Genomic DNA, 19,031 nt, shown 5'->3' with positions numbered 1-19,031 from the left:
CTTGTTGCGGTGACTTTGGGTTGGGTGTGCATGTTGTTCCAAGGACATGTGGTGCTGGTCTGTGAAGGGGTGCTTGTTTTCCGTTAAAAATTTTTTTATATTTATTATTATGATTATTTTTTATTTTAAAGAGAGAAAGTACAGGAGAGAGGCAGAGGGAGGCTCCTTGCTCAACGTGGAGCCCGACGTGGGGCTCGACCGCATGACCCTGGGATCATGACCTGAGCTGAAATCAAGAGTCATATGCTGGGGCGCCTGGGTGGCTCAGTCGGTTGAGCATCCGACTTCGGCTCAGGTCATGATCTCGCGGTCCGTGAGTTCGAGCCCCGTGTCAGGCTCCATGCGGACAGCTCAGAGCCTGGAGCCTGCTTCAGATTCTGTGTCTCCCTCTCTCTTTGTGCCTCCCCTGCTCACACTTTGTCTTTCTGTCTCTCTCTCTCTCTCTCTCTCTCTCTCTCTCAAAAATAAATAAACATTACAAAAATAAAAACAGAAACAAAAGAGTCATATGCTCAACCAACCTGAGCCACCCAGGCGCCCCTCCTCTTGGAGATTCTGGTCCCAAATTGCCAACTGCCCTGCAGACCAACCCGATTTCTGCCTCTCTGTCTTTGCCCACTTCATTCCCTTTAAGAAAGACTTTTTCCCTCTCTCTCTCTGCTTATCGTCTACCCATATTACTTTTCAAAGGACCCTGTCCCATCCGCTTCACTCATTCATTGATTTACTCATCCATCAACAAATATTTATTAAGCCTTCCGTGTGTCAGGCACTGGATGTTCTAAGCCCTGGGGCTGGAATCAAGTTGACATGGTCTCTGCAATTGCAGAAGTGAATTTTCGGTGTGAGAGACAAGTAAACGTATGAACTCACGCATTATCTGTCCATCCGTCCAATTTCGAAGCGTGGTAAGTGCTACGAAGGAGAATACCGAGGTGGTCCCATTTTAGAACAGATGTTCCGGGAAAGCTTCTTTGGAGAAGCGACCTTCAAGCCGATACCACAGGATGCAAGTGAAGGGCAGTGGGGCTGCTGAGGAAAGAATATTTGGGGCAGATGAGCCCCTCAGTGAGAAGAGTCAGAATGATGGAGGAAGTTAGTGAGGCTGGAGTAGGGTGAATGGCTATGACCACCCAACACCCTAAGTCTCTCACTCACCTATTTTGGGTATTTTGTTTCCCTCCATTGGAGTGTGAGCTCCGTGAAGGAGGGCGCTTTTGTCTCATTTGTTTGCTGCTTTATCCCCAGTGCCTAAAGCAGTGCTTACGACCTAGTAGGCGCTCAGTGAATCCATTTTCGGGAACGAATGCACGGGTGGATGAGTAAACAGTGCAATGCAAACAAACCGGAGAGGCGGCGAGTAGGGGTGAAATCGTACAGGGGCTGTGGGTTAGGATGGGTGCCCGGGTTGTAGTCTACGTGCAGTGGCAGGTAAGAGGGCAACACAAGAATTATGTCAACAGAATTACATGATGTGATACATGCTTTTAAAGGATGACTCTGGCCTGTGGTGTGAAAAGAATCGGAGACCTGCAATCAGAGAATCAAAGTCACTTAAGCAGCTATCGCAGTGACTTGTAGAAAGGAGGGACATGTGCTGGTGGCAGTGCAGACAAAGGGATGAATTTGTGATATCTTGGGAGGTAGGAATAATGACTTGTTGAGGGGTTTTGTGGCAGATACTTCAGACTGATTTCCCAATATCCACTCTCCCCTTGCTCCTCGCTAATTTAATGGTACATAATGTAAATTATATAACATCTATAATAGAAATGTTTTGGGGGGTGACAACGTACCTAATTAAAACAATAATCTGTATTTTCCAGCTTCTGTTGCAACTAAGCGAGGCCATGCGATACGGTTCTAGTCAACAAGACATCAGAGGGAGTTGCTGGTCAGGGAGTCTTGGAAAGCTCTTTAAGAGAAAGTCCAGTAAAACCTTGGTTTGCGAGCATAATTCGTTCCAGAAACAGGCTTGTCATCTAAAGCACCCGTCTATCAAGGCGAATTTCAAGAAACCATTGGCTCAGCTCCGATCCTGTGACGTTGGGCATCCCGTACGATGCGTATTGCAAGGCACGGCTTGTTTATAAAGTTACAATTTATTAGAAATGTTTGCTTGTCTTGCGGAACATTCGCAGAACAAGTCACTGGCAATCCAAGGTTTTACTGGATATTCAGCTGTCAAGTAATCTTTTTCCCTTTGCTACTCCCCTCCTTCCTGCCCTGGCTGCAGACACTGGTGTGGGTAGAGCAGCTGTCTTGCGGACAAGGGGCAGCAAGCGTGAGGACAGTGGCCCGTCGGGAAACAGAAAGTTAGGAGACAGATCTCTGATAACATTCTGGAGCCTCCGCCGTACCCCGGACTACCTCTCTTTGGCCTTCATTTGTGAGAAGCGTAATCAGACTCTCATGTGGTTAAATCATTGCAAGTTACGTTCTGTTCATCTCCTCCCAAGCGTATTCTAACGGATTCAGGTTGGACGTAGGGGAAGCAAGGAAGGAGCATCAGATAGTTTGAGGTTTTTTTGTGGCCCTGAGCAAGTAGGTAATTGGAAAACTGGGTGAGGAGCGAAATTTAAACGGGGGTGATGTGTGTCAATACATGTATGTGTTTGTATGTGTGTGAGTGAGTGAGTGAGAAACAGACAGACAGACAGAGACAGACAGGTTTGCAATATGTTAAGCTTGCGACGTCTTGCATATGTTAAGCGTAAGACATCTAGGTGATGATATTAACCCAATAGTCGATTACACGATCCTGTTGTTGACGGATCCTTCCTATCTGGAATAAAGACCGAAATCAGGCAGCTGACAGCGTAGAGATACTATTTGAGGTCTTGTGAAGGGCTGGGATTTCTAAGAGCAGGACAGGATAAAGGTGGAAGGAAACAAGGCTAAACGCAGATCACGTCAACAGTTAGGGCGAGGGGGAGAACTGCCGTAGAAGGGACCAAGAAGGCGTAGTTGGTGAGGAGAAGCCAGAGAGCCGTGTGGGGTGAGGAAATGGACTTTCTGAGCCCATCTCACTCATGTGTGGCCCCGCGCGCACTCTCTGTGTCCTGCGTTGGGAGGTTATCGCTCTTCCTGTGTGGGGCCCGATTTCCCTCTGTGGTTCAGCCTTCGGTCTCCAGGGACCAGGATCCTGTCTGTGCCCTGGAGTTCTACGGTCCAAGCACCGCACTTGACCTTGAGGTGATGCTCCTCTGCTTGGAAGGGATGATCTGTGCCCACGGGGGTCAGGGAGGAAGAAGACGGTGGCCAGAAAAAAGGAAAATGAGAAACTGGAAAGTGTGCCCCACCCCCGACTGAAAGGCTCATTGAGCAGCAGCAGAATGAGACACGTGATCTCACTAGAGAGAAGCTTGTTCAAGAACGATTTCAAGAGCTGTTGCCCGTGGGGCCTAGTAGAAGCCAGACAGACTAAAGGAATGATGGTATAGAATACAAGAATTCCACTGGGGCAAGGTTCAGGTGAGAGGGTAGCTGGGACCGGAAACACCGAGGGCTTACCCTGGAAACAGAGCAGGAAAGGACAGAGCGTTCCCAGCACTGAGAGGAGCTCAGGGTGGCTGCTGGGGAGCGGAATAATGAGTCAGGAACTGTGGACCCCTGGCTCACGCTGACCCACACTCATGACACTGGCTGATACTCAAGATTTCCTACGCTGGTCTGTCATGGAGGGCTGATGTCTAGCTAGGCTAGAGGCCTAGTGGGTAGGAGAAAATAAATAAATAGAAAAAGTTAACGAACGAGGAGATTTTGCAGTGTTAAGGGCTTTTGCAGCCCTTAAAAGCAGACAGGACGATATGTTGCAGCTAGAGCTGCCCGTAGCATGGCCCCTGGGTCAGCAGCATCATATCGCTGGCGTATCATTGGCAACGAGCTTGTAACGATGCAGAATCTCAGGAGACGCCCGAATCAGAGTCTGCACTTTTAACCAGATCCCCGTCACCATCCCCATGATTCCTACACATGTTCGTGTTTGAGGAGCACCGTGCTAGAGAGTGTTTGGAAAGGGGATCCCTCGGGTGGGGTAGTTATGGCAGGTTTCTCTGTGAAGGTGACATCCGAGATAAAGCCTGAGTGAACAGAAGCCATCCACGTAAAGATGGGGAAGCACAGCATTCCAGATAGTGGGAATGGAAATTTCCAGGGACTGGATGGTAATAAGCTCAGTGTGTTCAAAAAACTAAAGAGATCGGTGTCCACATCACGAACTCGTCTCTCCTTACCTGGCCAGCCCTTAGCCGGCTGTCGGACCCCAGTCTAAACCTCACTTCCTTTTGGAGGCTTCCTTGACCCTACAACACCCTTCCCGTGCAATCCCGCCCCCAAACTGTCCTACTCCTGTGTGAGAGCGGTCTCATTGTTTATCTCCCCAGCATACCTGGCATCTTGGTACCCCACGGGTGCTCCGTTTTTCTATATTTTATTTATTGATTTTTAATTTGTAAGTAATCTCTACACCCAAAGTGGGGCTCGAACCCACAAGCCAGAGATCGAGAGTCACACACTCCACCAACTGAACCAGCCAGGTGCCCCTGGACAGGTGACTTATGATTTTGTTAAATGAATAGTTGAACGAAAGTGAGAAACCCGGACAGGTGGGAGAGGCAGGCCATAAAAACAGCCACACTAAGGCTCTGCTGAGGGGCAAAGTCAGTAACTCTCGAAGCCCTCTGGTCTTTGCTTGGGCAGATACACCCCCACTCTGCTCTCTGGGTCACCGGTCCTCACACATTTCCTTCCTCTTGACCCTTATTGCTCTGTGACCTGTGTTCAGACTAAATATTTCCTTTCAGTCAGGGATTCAGGGTCCGGCAGAGGACACAAGCTACTGGAAACCCTACTCCAGCTCCACGGTTGAGAACGAGCAACTGTAGGAGCTCAGAGAGGGGCTTTGCTCCAAACTCCGGAGGCGTGTAGGGGGTTCCATTTGAGCTGGCTCCGAGGGGGGGAGGACGACTTTTTTTTCCCCCGGTTTGAGAGAATCGTGGCGAGATGATGGTCACTGGGTGGTAAAGGTGGCAGAGGGGCAGGGCTGTTCGTGCTGGTGATGTTGGTTTGGAATGGACACGGTGGTGGGGGTTGGTGGCTGTCGTGGTGGGGGTGGTCACGGTGATCACAGCGATAGCGAAGCATATGCCACACAGAGACCACGGCATGCCCCTGAGCGTGATGTAGTGAAAGTAACGAAGGATCCCGCTGGGTCCAAAAGCTAGGAGAGGTCCCCTTCGGTAGGGAGGGTGTGGATGAGACGGGGAGGTAGGTTATAGCCATTGTCATCCAAGGTTTAAGTCACTGATGGGTTTGGTTAGCCTTGGTTGGTAGCAAGAGAACAGGCAGCATTGTGGCGGCGGGGGGGTGGTGATATCTCCTGTCGTAACTGCCGTCTCGTTTTATAAGTGTCAGGTCAGACCCTAGGGTCGAAGGAGTGTATGGAGTACGCACATATTCACTTCTTAAATCCAGCGTCCTAGAGGAGGAAAGAATTTCCCTTTCCAGGCAGGAGAATACTGAAATCACTCAAGAATGGGATTTACAGGGGTGCCGGCCGGCTCCACCAGAAGAACAAGGGACTCTTGATCTCGGGGCTGTGAGCTCAAGCCCCACACTGGGCGCAAAGCTTACTGAAAATAAAATGAAAGAAAATAAAGTGTGAGAAAATAATATAAAAAGAAAAGGAGATGAAGTGAAGTGAAATAAGAGAAAAGAAAATAAGAGAAAAGAAAATAATGATACATACAGATCTTCGTTGACTTACGAGGGGGCTACCTCCTGATGAACCCACTGAAAGTTGAAAATACTAGACGTTGAAAATGCATTAATACACCTGACCCACGGCACCTCACAGCTCAGCCGAGCCGACCTTACCCTTCCGCGCTCGGCACACTTCTGTTAGCCGGCAGGTGCACAGACCCACGTAACACAGAGCCCGTCGGATAACACTGTGCCGACGGCCTCATGTGACTGACGGAGAGCTGTGCTGCGGTGAGAACCGGGACGGCCGTGCGGGTGCGGGATGGTCGTCAGCGTGTCGGTAGTGGACCCTCGGGACGGCGGGCTGCCTGGAGGCTGCGGCCCCACCGCGGGAGAGGACCACGCTGCATATTGTCCGGCCAGCTCTGGAAAAGATTCAAGTTCAAAATTGAAAGTGCCGCGTCTAGTGGATGTGTCTTGTGTTCACACCACCCATAAACTCCAAAAATCCTCAGTCGAACCGTTGCAAGCCAGGGGGACCCTCTGCAGCTACCTCAGCCACGTAATTGCTTTCCTCTGCTGAATCAGTCAGTACTTCCTTTACTCATTCAAAATATTCTTACCGAGTGCTTGCAAAGTTCGGTGCTTGGGAAAGGCCGGTCAAAAAGAACTGTAAGTCATTTCCTCCGCAGCCCTCAAGGAGCTTACACAAGAGGTAGGGGTGTGGGGAGCACGGAGGACCAGAGTCAGGATGCCCGTGTTCTCTTCCTGATTCTGTAGACTTAGCACAGCTCTCTGACTTGCTCATTTGACACTTTCTTCCTGAGCCCTTACTGTGTTCGTGGTTCCATGTTGGAGAACACAAGGATAAGTTCAATGGTTCTTGCCCAGAGGAGCAAGAAGCTTGGAACCTAGGGAGGAGACTTCTCCAGACCTCTGTTTTTCATATCTATTATTATGTGTCTGCATATGGGTGGACAGGGGGCGGTTGACCAGATGATTTAAGATCCTTTACAAATTTAATAATAAAAATATTTTTTTAATGTTTATTTTTGAGAGAGAGAGAGAGAGAGAGAGAGAGCAAGAGGGGGAGGGACAGAGAGAGAGGGAGACGCAGAATCCGAAGCAGGCTGCCGTCTCCGAGCTGTCAGCACAGAGCTGGACTCGGGGCTCGAACCCACGAACGTTGAGATCATGACCTGAGCCCAAGTTGGACGCTCAACCGACTGAGCCACCCAGGCGCCCCCACAAATTTAATATTTCATGACAAAAAGACCCAAGACACGTAGAGAGCTCTTGGCTTATAAACAAGCTCAAAGTCTACGCTAACTTCGCTAGATGCTATAAAAATCGCAGAAAGCCACCCCCCTCCCCTCCCCCGCTCACATACGCAGGAGAAGTTCTCTAGGGTCCTTGTAAAAGGTGATGGTAGATTTGTGAAGAGCAGTCAGTCAGTTTTCGAACCCCAAGTGCAGGGCATGGGACCATCCAAGGGAATTCGGGGCCCTACGGGCTGTGGCTGGGGACAGAGTCATATAATGAAAGACCGAGTTGTTCTGTATTCAGGCTGGGGAATGTGGTTTGAGTGGCTGTGGGAACTTAAACTTTCTGACTTTCTGCGTAAGAGAAATCTCAACCCCCAAGCGTGTTGGAGTGACTTCTCTGACACAGCACATGTAACTTGGCTCCCTCCTGAGGTCTGTTTTTCTTGCTCTCAGAAGAAGAAATGGCCTAAACAATCCTCATGGGCCAGCAGTTGAAAAAATATTTGTTTTGGTTTTGTCGAGCGTGTTCCCCCTTTCAAACGTGAACGTTTTGAGGGGACGGGAGATTCTCAGTGTGTACGGTTGATTCATTTACGCTTAACGTATCAGTTGTTTTGAGGAGAGACCTTATGTCCGAGGAGGCTATAGGAAGCTTTACTGCCCTTTTCCTCTCAAACGGGAAGTTGCATTTTGCCAAAAGTAAACACATGTGAACCCGGGAAGGTTTGTTTAGCTTCTAACGCTGACTTCAGGACCTGGGAATGGAGACTGCGCTTGGCAAAAAAATGCCTTCTCCGGGATCTATCTGGGCCAAAATGTTCTCTGCTCAGGACCTGGCCTTTGTGCTCTGGTAAACATCCTCCCCGCACCAGCCCCCAGAAATTCGCCGCCAAAGTCCCTCAGCGCCTTTGCTAACTTCTCGGGAACGTTCGGAAGCCGACGGCCACTTGCAATCACGCTGTTAGCGGGGCGCGGCTTTCCGAAGAGTGGCCGCTTTATGGGGACACCTGAGGTTTGGAGACGTCGGGGGACGTGCGTGCGGGTTGGCGTTCCGGCTGAAGACGTTTTAGGACAGTCACGGCTCCCAGTCCACCGACACGGTAGCACTAAGCACTTGGCAGGACTGATCTTGTGAGTCCTCGCACGGGACTGAGGGGGAAGGCACTGTAACTCACACACAAGGAAACCCAGGCTCGCAAAGGCTGGGAAACGGCTCAAGGTCACAGAGCGAGGTGAGTAGTGGCGTCCTCTGCCTTCCGGTTTGGAGATTTTAACCGGTTCAGGATCCATCTCCGAACCTCAGGAAGTTACACACTATTCGGGAGAGACCCACTCGATCCAGGCAAAGAGCAACGGAGGGCAATTTGCTAGGACAGGGCCAAAGAATCGAGCAGGTTGCATTTCAAGGTTTCCATGAACACGTTTAACATGAAACCTATCTTGTTCCACGAAGGATTTAGGGCAGGTGACAAAAACTGGGAGAGTGTCTGAATAAGTAGAAATGTTGCGGTCCACGGGAATCTGGGATGATGCTCCGGAGAGGGGCTCTGGCTCGCCTTCGAAGACCCTGGAAGGACGGGTAGGAATTCGATAAGGAAGGAACGTCTCAGAGTTGGGGAATCGGACCCCACCGTTTCTCTTGAGGGCTTGCATCGGGAGCTACTTCATATGAACATCCCAAGTGCACTAGGTGCCCTTCCTGGGCCCTGAGGTTGCTCTCTCTAAACTCGTACGTGCTTGACAAATATTTTAGCTGCCTAAACATACACGGAAACACTTGGCCCGCGATGTAATCCATCGCTGAGAGGCGGTGGCTAAGCCGGTTGATTCCTCACCTGAAACTCGGCCTCCCCCTACCTCGCCATGCCATCAGGAGCCCGCCGTCCCACGTCCCCGTGGCACCGGTCTCGTCGTGGTTGGGAAAACACGCCGTTGCTGACGTTGCTTCCCCACTGTTCTTTACAGACGTTATCTTGAATCCGCACAGCTGCTCTCGTGGTAAGCGAGATTAGGCCCATTTCACAGCGGATAAAACTGAGACTGAGGGAGATTAAGAGCTTTGCCCCATGCCATATACCGTCTCTCGATGGTGGAGCCAACTCTTCGATGGAAGAAACGGGGGTGATGCTAAAGTGCTAGTTTTCCACGCCACGCACGTGGTCGCCCTGGAACAGAATAAAGACCGCCCAGGCAGTTTTTGAGCCGGTATTCTGGATTTGCTTAAAGTCCTTACGAGATGTTAACAGCTCGAAGTCCCGTAATCGTACGGGAGACCTGAGCACCCCAGTGCATTCTCTTTTATTCAGTCTAACGGGGACACAGACCTCTGGCTTCCCTTGTAGAACCCCCCCTTTTGAAGTGTCTCTGTTTTCTTCATTCGGAAGAACAGATCAGCATCTCTCATGCAAGGCCTGGCTCTATGCCCATCTCACTTTTGCAATGAATTTAGCAACATCTGCTTTGCCCATTAAAGTGATTTTTCTCTTCCTGGCCCTGAGCCTGTGTGCTTGCTGCAATTGATTACCAGCAATTTCCTTCCCAAACCAGAGGGTTCAGTGAACTCTAAATTGAATTGTTGCTCACTGGGTCTCCTCTGGACCAATGCAGACGGCTTACGTGCACAATGGTCAAGCCGCTTTGGTTCCCAAATCTATAGAGGCCGATGATTCTGGTTACACACAGGGGGAGGGACCCGGTGAGTGACAGTTCCCATTTTTTGCACACTGCGGCCTAGGGCTGTGGCCGTCTCTGGGTTTCTCAATTTCAAACCTAAGGTAGGGGGCAGGGTTGGACTCAGCTTGTGTAGACCACAGTTCCTGCGGTGTTCACACGTCCTTTCTGTGACTCCCCCTGTACCACCGATGGCCTCAGATGTAGCTGACCGGAAGGCTTACGTAAGAGACAACCGAGAAAAATTATCTCTTGCTCTAGAAGGATCACTTAAAGACCTCTGAACGAGGGGTGCTCTGTACCCTTTCGAAGGCAACTGTGGGTCCTCCTGTGTGGCTCAGGCAGCTTTTTTTTTTAAGTTTTAAAAACCTAGTTAATTAATTATTATTATTAATTTTTTTGAGAGAGAGAGAGAGAGAGAGGGCAAGCAGGGGAGGGGAAGAGAGAGAGGGGGAGAGAGACTCCCAGGCAGGCTGCAGGCCCAACGCGGAGACTGACGTGGGTCTCCGTCCCACGAACCGGGAGAGCCTGACCTGAGCTGAGGTCGACAGTGGGAGGCTCAACCGACTGAGCCCCCCACCCCCGCCCCCGCCGCCCCGAAGCGGTTTTTCTTAATAAAGCAAAGTCCCAGATGTGGATCTGGCCTGCCGTTCCGTCATTTCTCTGGCAGATTCCTAGTCGTCTTTAAAGATGTGGGCTGACTGTCACCTCCAGGAAGTGGGTGCACACTCCCCCTGCTTTGCTTACCACGCTTATCCTATTTCAGTGCTTGTATCTGCTTGGGTAGAGCCCTCTGACACGTGTCTTCCGGACCCTATTCCTCGTTCACCCCACCACGCCCCCATATCCGGAGCAACACATAGTAGGTCCTCAGCTGCCTGCCTTGTGGGAAGATTGTACCCTGGTGCCTCAAGCCATTCCCGGAACGTCTGTCTTCCCCCACAGCTCTGGGGGCTTCACAGAAGGACAGTGGGGCACAGCTGCTGACTTAAAGGAGCGGAACTCAGGAGTCCGCTCCAACACATTTTCAAAAAAAAAAAAAAAAAAAAAAAATCAAGAGGGCCCACTACCATTCGTAACCAAGTCGCTGCTGTTTATCAGAGTGGTTAATTTAAAGCTGAGTGTCTACACTAAGAAAAAGGCGACACGCCTGACTAAACCCAGTGGTGGCGACAATAACTTGAAATCATTTGAGTCATTACGTTTTCTGTTTCTTTGAGAGACATCCCCCAATTCCCCCTGCGATTGCGGAAGAAAGCCCACCTCTGTCAGTAAGCACTTCTGAAATGATTATCGCACCCACGGCTGCCTATCTGATTCAGATCTTATTTTCACAGACCTCTGTTGCAAGCATCGTTGGTGCTGAGCAAGCCCCTTTGCTTTTATTTCTGGAAGAGGTCTCCTTTGTGTTATTATCGTAGTGAGAAGTGTGAGAAAGAGCGCGCTTTTCCAAAAAGGGACGGTTCAGCTTGCGGGTGTGAGACCCACCCCTCTTAGCCAAGCAGATTCCGAGCTGAACCTCCCAAGCTTTCGGGGGATCCTAGAGTATTTCGCTTCTAGAAAGGTCTTAGGTCTTTACCGAAGCCCCGCACATCGGCAGGTGGTCCTTGGACCTGCTGAGGAGATGGGCAGGTGCGCTTCAAGGGTAGTTTAGCTGGGTCTCGTATGCGGATGTGTAGTTAAGGGGAGGGACATTTAGCATTTCTTTTTTAATTTTTATTCGTTTTCAGCTTTGAAAACCTAACAGAGGGAAGGCTGGGAAAATGTTCCTATTGCCTGCCTTTGCTCTGATACGTCCATTTGTCAGGTACAGTGGAACCTGGTGCCCTTCCGGGGGCCGTGCCTGGCCGCAGGGAGGGAGGGACCTTGAACCAGGCTGGGCCGTGTGCACTCCTGCTGTGTCACCTCTGCCACCAGGCGCCCTGGAGGCCTGGGATACAGAAACGCATCCTTCCCCTTCCAGAGCCTTGGCTCCAGTTGAACAAGGCTTTTCTTTTTTAAAAAAAATTTTTTTAACGTTTATTTTTGAGACAGAGAGAGACAGAGCATGAACGGGGGGAGGGTCAGAGAAAGAGGGAGACACAGAATCCGAAACAGGCTCCAGGCTCTGAGCCGTCAGCACAGAGCCCGACGCGGGGCTCGAACCCACGGACTGCGAGATCATGACCCGAGCCGAAGTCGGACGCTCAACCGACAGACACCCGGACGCCCCAGAACAAGGCTTTTCTAAGAGAAGTGGGTCACCCTGATGTCCAACTCGTCAAGCCCATGCTTAGTCCAAATTTCTGGATTGGACAACTAGGGATTTAGGGACGGGCTAGAATGTATCCAGAGCTAACTAGACCTCCTCCACCATCACATCACCTCCAGTGACCAAAGGGACAGTTCATTTACACGGATGCTTATCATGTGCCAGGCACTGGGTAAGACCTTAGAGGCTTGATAGCATATCCTCATCGCCCGGCTTCATGAGGCGGGCTTTATGATCCCATTTTACGGAGGCTCTGAGGCTGTGGTTATTTTAGGGAACAAGGATTTGTTGAGGGGAGCGGGCACTGGCTAAGTGCTGGGGAATGAAGTAAACACACTCCTTCCTTAAGGAAGTGTCCGTTGGCCCAAGAGGTCTCTGTTGGCCCGATTCGAAAGCTTGCCATGAACCCTGCACACAGTTCCTCGGAGATCGGGACACGCCTGGGGACCTTCTTCAATCTCCCGTCCGCTCAGCATGGACACCGCGGAGGGAGAAGATGAGCTGAGTTCGTCTTTCCAATGGTCCGCCACCGCGGAGGATGAGCTCACTCGGGCGCGAGTCTCAGCCCGTCCGTCTTCTGCTGGGCACAGAATGTGCTGTGGAATGCGGGCCAACAATCGCGTTCGCTTTGCGCAGTGAAGATACGTGGAGCCCCGTGTGCTGTGACCGGCTACAGAGGAAGTCTTATAGCCCTCTACGTGCAGTGAGCTTAATTCTTCTTCTCTCTCCATTTTCGCACGCCTCCACACTTCCTGCTCCGTCCTGGGCCTGCCAGTGCTGAAAACCTGAGACAAAATGTCCTTCCGGTTTTTAGAGGCCGAAACCAGGAAGGACGGGGAAATGGGAAGGCCAGCTCTCTCTGTCTGGGACACCAGGGCCGGGGCCGGAGACCCTGGACCACATTTCCACACCTCCCTTGGGAGGGCTGGGCTCAGCGAGATCAGTCAAGGACTCGCTCTGAGCTGCGGCTTCCTCATTCAAGGGCAAGTTGATTACCATCCTTCTGGCTTCCTTTTCCATTTGTAACCGAAAGGAGAGGTCTTTAGTGGGAGATGATGCTGATAGTTATTTCCTGATTAGATAGCTGTTTATTCATTCAAACGTATTGATGGATCACCTATTGCCGCCTCTAAAAGGAGCCCTCATGGGAGCTTACGTTCCAACGGAGAAAACCGAGCAAACAGAACAGATAAAATTTGTGTCGTGTTAGAAGGCCCGATTACTACGGAGGAGCCCAGAAGAGGGTGTGAGGGGCGCTGGGTTGGGGGTGCTGCAGTTTTAAGTTGGTTCTCAGGGAAGGTTCAAAAGGAAGGTAATATTTGCAGTGAAGACGTGAAGGGGTTAAGGGAGAAATCCATGTGGATACTAAGGATGACGATTTTAGGCAAACAGCAGGTGCAAATGCCCAAGGCTGGAAGCTGCCTGCTGTGCCCCGGCAACAGCAAGGTGGCCGGAGTGACTGGACCAAAGTCAGCGGCGGGGAGAGTAGAGGGTGACACGGTCAGAGAGGAAATGGGGCCAGATAGTGTCACGAGGGCCTTGAGAACAGGGGAAGTCTGTAGGCTCCCTGTGAGTAAGAAGGGGAGCCTTGGAAGGTGTTGAGCAGAAAAGGGACGTGGTGTGGTAAAGTTACGCGTTCCGCTCCGGCAGAAACACCGACACTTCCTACCCACTGGCCTGCGCGTGAGAAGCAAGGGGTGATCGATCTGACACCTGAGGGAGCCCCCTGACCTTCCGTGACAAGGCATCACCCCCATTTCCGTGGAGGCCAACGAGACTCAGAGAGTCGCAGTAACTTTCTCAGGCCGTGAGCCACGCAGCTGGGGCGTGGATGAGGTAGGTGAGGCAGGCGACATAGTTTTTGAGTGTCTTCTGGCTGAGTTCCTTCCGGGGGACCTGGCGGAGATTTGGCTCCCTTGCCTTCTCCAACGTGGAGGCTGCCCCAAAGCCTCTCCATCCCCAAAGCCTCTCCAAGCGTCGCATCTTCACGACCCTCTGTTGTTGTCGGTCTGTCTCTCTCTGACCCCAGCTGGACAAAAAGAGTGGCTCTCCACTTCTGAGGGTTCGTGCGGCTGGGTTGGGCCCACCCGAATGATCCAGGATCGTCTTCCCTTCTCAAGGTCTGGCACTTTAGTCACATCTGCAAAGTTTGTTTCAACTAGGTATGTTAAACATAGGGCGCCTGGGTGGCTCAGTCGGTTGAGCATCCGAGGCTTGATATCGGCTCGGATCGTGATCCCGGGGAGGGGGCGCGGGGGGGTGGGATCAAGCCCTGCTCAGGCTCTGTGTTGGGCATGGAGCCTGTTTAACATTCTCTCTCTCTGTCCCTCTACCCTGCTCACGTGTGCACACACTCTCTCTCTCAAATAAAAAACAACATATATGTTAAAAATATAAATATATAATTTATAAAATATAATTTATTTTTACAACACACATTGTCTATAGATATATAGATATATATATCTTTAGATTCTCTGTCTGTATCTCTGTATCTGTATCTGTGTGCATGTGTCATACATATACCCTGATGTTGTCGGCCAAGCCAAACATTTATAAGCGACATAATACAAATAAAAATGCCTTAGGGGCCCCGAGATGCCTCAAGAGAAGAAGAGAGAAGAAGAGACCCGGGGGAAGTAAACGGGGAAGACCAAGGGGATGATCCTTATTTTGGAAGGGAAACCGGGTGACTCGGTTTCTGTGGATGTATACGTGCAGGTGTAAGCCGAGCGAAAACTCAAGACGAAATGTACCAAACGGCCATGGTCCATTCTATGTAATGTATACCCTATTATATGACTTGTTTTATCCACTATACATACGCGTATATGCACATAGATAATGTAGTTCTAGAATGTATCCATGTAATTGTAGACTGCAATATTTGTTACAGTAAAATGAAATACGATGTAGCAGAATTGTATTGTAATATACAATATAATGGAATTAATGTGTTACTAATGTGCACCAGAGGGACAGGAGGGGGTCTGGTGGTCCAGGGGTCCTTGGATCTTCCCCATTCATGTCTCCCCTTCATCACTTCCCAGGTCCCAGAGAGTCTGTCTGCAAAGCCATCATGTTGACCCCTCCGACCCACACTTCGGTTACACTTCTCCGAGGCCATCACAGTAACCGGGGATGGGGTGGCAGGAACCTGTGCCCGTGGCCCATTTCCAGGCTCCGTCTCTTCCAGCGCAGACCCGGCGCCCCCCCAACCCCCCCGCCCCCCGTTCCCGCCCCATGAAGCAGAATATCTGTAGTCTGCTCTTCAAGGCTTCTTGTACCCTAGCCTCGTCTGATCCTCTGCCAGACTTCCATTCGACTTCTCGGCCACATGGAAGGGACTTTCTACCCTCACACCACTTCCTGGTCCCTCTGCCATTGCTCAAGTGTTTGTCCTTCTCTGGAATGTCTCTCCCGTGTCCCCCTCCCCCGTCCCTTCCTCTCTGTCATTGAAATTCTGCCGTGTCTCTCTGGCTTTTCTGAAACGGCATCTCAAATCTCCATGAAGTCTTTCTTGACCCCTCCACCCCCCCCACCCCCAAGCTGGCCTGACTTATCCATCCTTTGAGCACCTTCTATGGGGACTTTGTCCCTCTTCTTTGGGGCTTATCCCATTTTACGGTTATTTCTGTGCTCGTCTTTTCTCTTCCCCCCTCAGTTATCCTCTCTTCAGATCAGGCACTAGGTCTCTCCCTTTGCCAGCTCCCCACGGCATCACATGCAAAGGGCATGTGCTGTCGGAGCAGTGTGAGTTAGAAGACAGGTGCCTGGGGGCTCCTGGGAGGCTCAGTCGGTTAAGTGTCTGACTTAGGCTCAGGTTATCATTTCACGGTTCGCGGGTTCAAGCCCTGTGTCGGGCTCTGTGCTGGCAGCTCAGAGCCTGGAGCCTGCTTTGGATTCTATGTCTCCTCTCTTGCCCTTCCCCCGCGTGTGTTTTCTCTCTCTCTCTCTCTCTCTCTCTCTCTCTCTGTCTGTCCCTCAAAAATAAATAAGTAAACATTAAAAAAAAGAGACGGGTGCCTAATTTGTCATGGTTTGGGTGCACGAGGGAGGAAACACCACTGAGGGGTGATTAGAACCTCTTCTCTCTCTACGGACCACACGCATTTTCATTTTCACTCGCATTATCTCAGGCTTGAAAACGTCACTTCTCTGAATCAACCTTTGCCACAGTTCCACCTCTCCTGTTATTTGCTTACTTCTGAAAAAAACCTGACTCCCTATTTTTACCTAGCCTGCTGTAAGGCGTAAAACTCCGTGAAAATACTGGGTTTCAGGTGATAGCCACGCATCGAATCATTACGACACGACGCGAGACGTCTTCGCCATATACTGCTACAAGGTCTGACTTTGGGACGTGGCACCTGATACCCAGGTGGGGCTAAAGGGCATGACCAAGGTCGCTGAGCGCTCCGCCCTTTCCCACCAGGCCGCACCTCTGCGCACAGGACCGGGAGATAAGACACGCAGGGTCCGAGGGGGGTCTGCTCGGTCACGGCCGGAAGCAAACGTGTCTTGCTCAACACCGTGGGGGAGGCACGCTGCGTTGTTTGTGGACTCGGTGTGGGGCCCGAGCGCACGATGGGCGGTGCACCCATGTCTGTTAAGTTAAGAGCGCTGGTTCGCTCTCGAATCCCCTCCTGTTCCCTCAGACATTATTTCCGGGGGGGATGTCGGTCTCCCATCATCTGTGGCTGCAGCAGGCGGCCCGAGGGTGCTTTGGCCTCGCACCTGCCCCGGCTGCAAGCGCCTCCCGGGACACAGGGCGCGAGAAATGCTTCGTCATTTGACCCGGGCCTTTTGGGGCTCCCTCCCGCCAGTCCCGGGAGCCCCTGAGGGCCCCTCGAGTATCTTCCAGAAGAAGACAGCTGGTCTGAAGTGATAGCTCAAGCAGGAAATAGGGCCACGGCACTGACACTCTAGGGCCAAGGAGCAGCTCGAAATGGCCTCCTTTCTCTCAGCCCCTGCCTTTTCCTCAGAAGGAAAGAGAACGCTAAGACCACGGGGTAACCACATTCACCACTGGGGACCAGGTCCCTTAAGTACCGTTTCGTCACTGCGATGAAAGGGGACACTTACTTGTAAGCTGGGGGTAGATTGTAACATAATTTCTTCAGTCTCTCTCTCTTTTTTTTGTGTGTTTTTTGTTTCTTAACGTTTACTTTTGAGAGAGAGAGAGAGACAGAGACAGAGCGTGAGCAGGGGAGGGGCAGAGAGAGAGGGAGACACGGAATCTGGCTCTGAGCTGTCAACACAGAGCCCGACGTGGGGCTCGAACTCACGAACTGCGAGATCATGACCCGAGCCTAAGTCAGATGCTTAACTGACTGAGCCGCCCAGGGGCCCCTTCGGCCCCTCTTTGAAGAGTGTGTTCTTTGGGAATTGCCAGGCTCCCTGGCATAAGAGGTGAGGGCCAGCCACACGCTTTTTTCTTGCCACTGTGAGCACCAGAGCAGAAAGGAGATGGGGGGAGGACACAACAGGGCGGCCACAGGCTCTAACAGGGGCAACGTGCTGGGGTTCGAGTCCCAGCCCGGCCGATGCTAGCTCTTGGGATCCGGGGTGGTTTACTTAGCCTTCCTACGTGTCTTTCTCAGCATCGCTTCCCGCATGCATATACTGGAGGGCAAACCTCTTGGCACGGTGGAAGGCACACAACGAGCACTCAGAAATTCTGGTGCCTTCCTTCTCTCTACCAATGTCCCTGCCTCATCCGTGACCGAGTTAATTGGGCACCTTTCTTTCCGACCACGTTGATGAGGTCTTCCCGTGCTGTGAGCTTTGGAGACACAACAGACACCTATGAAGTGACTTGAAAACCTTTATGAAGCTGTGGGTCTGAACGGACTGCTCAATAGTGCTTTAATTCTGTCACGATGTTTCAGAAGGGGATTCTGAGCCCTGGATGGGTCCCTGAGTCTACAGCTCTTCAGCGTGCCTTTTGGCTTGGAGATTCTATAACTTGGCAGCCCTCGATGTCACATCATAGACAGGGTATGCATATAATTTATTGTGCAAACCAGGAAACATTTGATCGGGTGAAAGAGGCTGCTATTAAAAATGACAACTGGGAGCAGGTGTCAGTCAGGACTGTTTCAGGCAGGTGGGGTACATCTTTATGCTACTCAGGGTACACATTTTTGGCCCCAAGCTCTGTGTGAGTTATAAACCTTTGTGCTTACCTGGTTTCTATGCACCCTGAATCATACCAGCTTCCCCACCCCTCCCTCCAGCCAACAGCACTGCTATGTAGGCAAGGATCTTCTGGAAGGAAGTTTGAGACCCATGGCATGACACACATGTAAATACCATGTCAGATCTGTCTAAAGAGACAAATGGAAGCCAGAGGGTGAGCCGATGCAGAATCCAGAAAATTCTTCGGCACCCCCACCGCCCGCCCCCACGTGCCCGCCTGGGCAGGCAGGCGACCAGCTGTGGAGGGAAGGAACAGGCTGGGGAAAGGCCAGCCAGATGCGGCTTGCAGAAAACCCGGACCAGATTCCCTGCTCTCAGTGACTGGCTCTGAAGTGCCAGACCCACGAAGGTGAGGATTAAAGGGAACACTTCATCACCGCATTCTTCAGGTAGCACGCGAGCCTCTCGAATGTCCCAGGTGGCCAGCATTCTGCAGCAGCTGGCTCCAATGTACAGACAGCACGCCCCGATGGGGACAGGGCCCCGCGAGGCAGGCATACAAGCACAGACCGTGAGCTTGAAAGGACCCTTAGATCTGTTGGGGATGAAGAGGAAGGAGTTGTAGGCTTCTCACTGGGATATCTGGGTTTCTCTCTCTGTTGCAGAGAACCGTCAGTGCCCTCCCTGGGAAACTGAGGACAGCATACCTTTGCATCCATTGTCCGGGGTCGTTGAGGATAAAATGATGTGATGGACGCGGACATAACTTACAAACTGCAAATGCCAGGTGGCACCCTAATCGGAGACCCTCAGTGCAAACCCCTGAATTTTCAGATGAAAATCTGGGGTCCAGAGAGGTCAACAGTCTGGCCCAGCATGGACAACTCCCTTTATGGAGATGTCGATGACGTGTGTGTGATGGGGGAGTGGTTGGCTGAGGAGGTAAAGTCTAAGAGGAGGAGAAGACCAGGGACAAACCAAGGAGGCAAAAACATTTTCAA

At 51.3% G+C, this 19,031-nt stretch overlaps 1 long non-coding RNA gene across 1 annotated transcript; it reads left to right on the top strand.

The window, feature by feature from the left end:
* Window positions 1–12,710: 12,710 nt before the first annotated feature.
* Window positions 12,711–15,870, top strand: LOC128779067 (uncharacterized). Its single transcript, XR_008424996.1, has 4 exons — window positions 12,711–13,725; window positions 13,919–14,009; window positions 14,478–14,668; window positions 14,940–15,870. It is a non-coding gene; the product is annotated as an uncharacterized LOC128779067 (long non-coding RNA).
* The last annotated feature ends 3,161 nt before the right edge of the window (window positions 15,871–19,031 follow it).

This window comes from Panthera pardus, unplaced genomic scaffold (genome assembly GCF_024362965.1).
Source record: "Panthera pardus isolate Hobbes unplaced genomic scaffold, ASM2436296v1 HiC_scaffold_22, whole genome shotgun sequence".
Classification (NCBI taxonomy): Eukaryota; Metazoa; Chordata; class Mammalia; order Carnivora; family Felidae; genus Panthera; species Panthera pardus.
The sequence above is the reverse complement of the archived record's forward strand: the minus strand, read 5'-3'. Positions and strand labels throughout refer to the sequence as shown.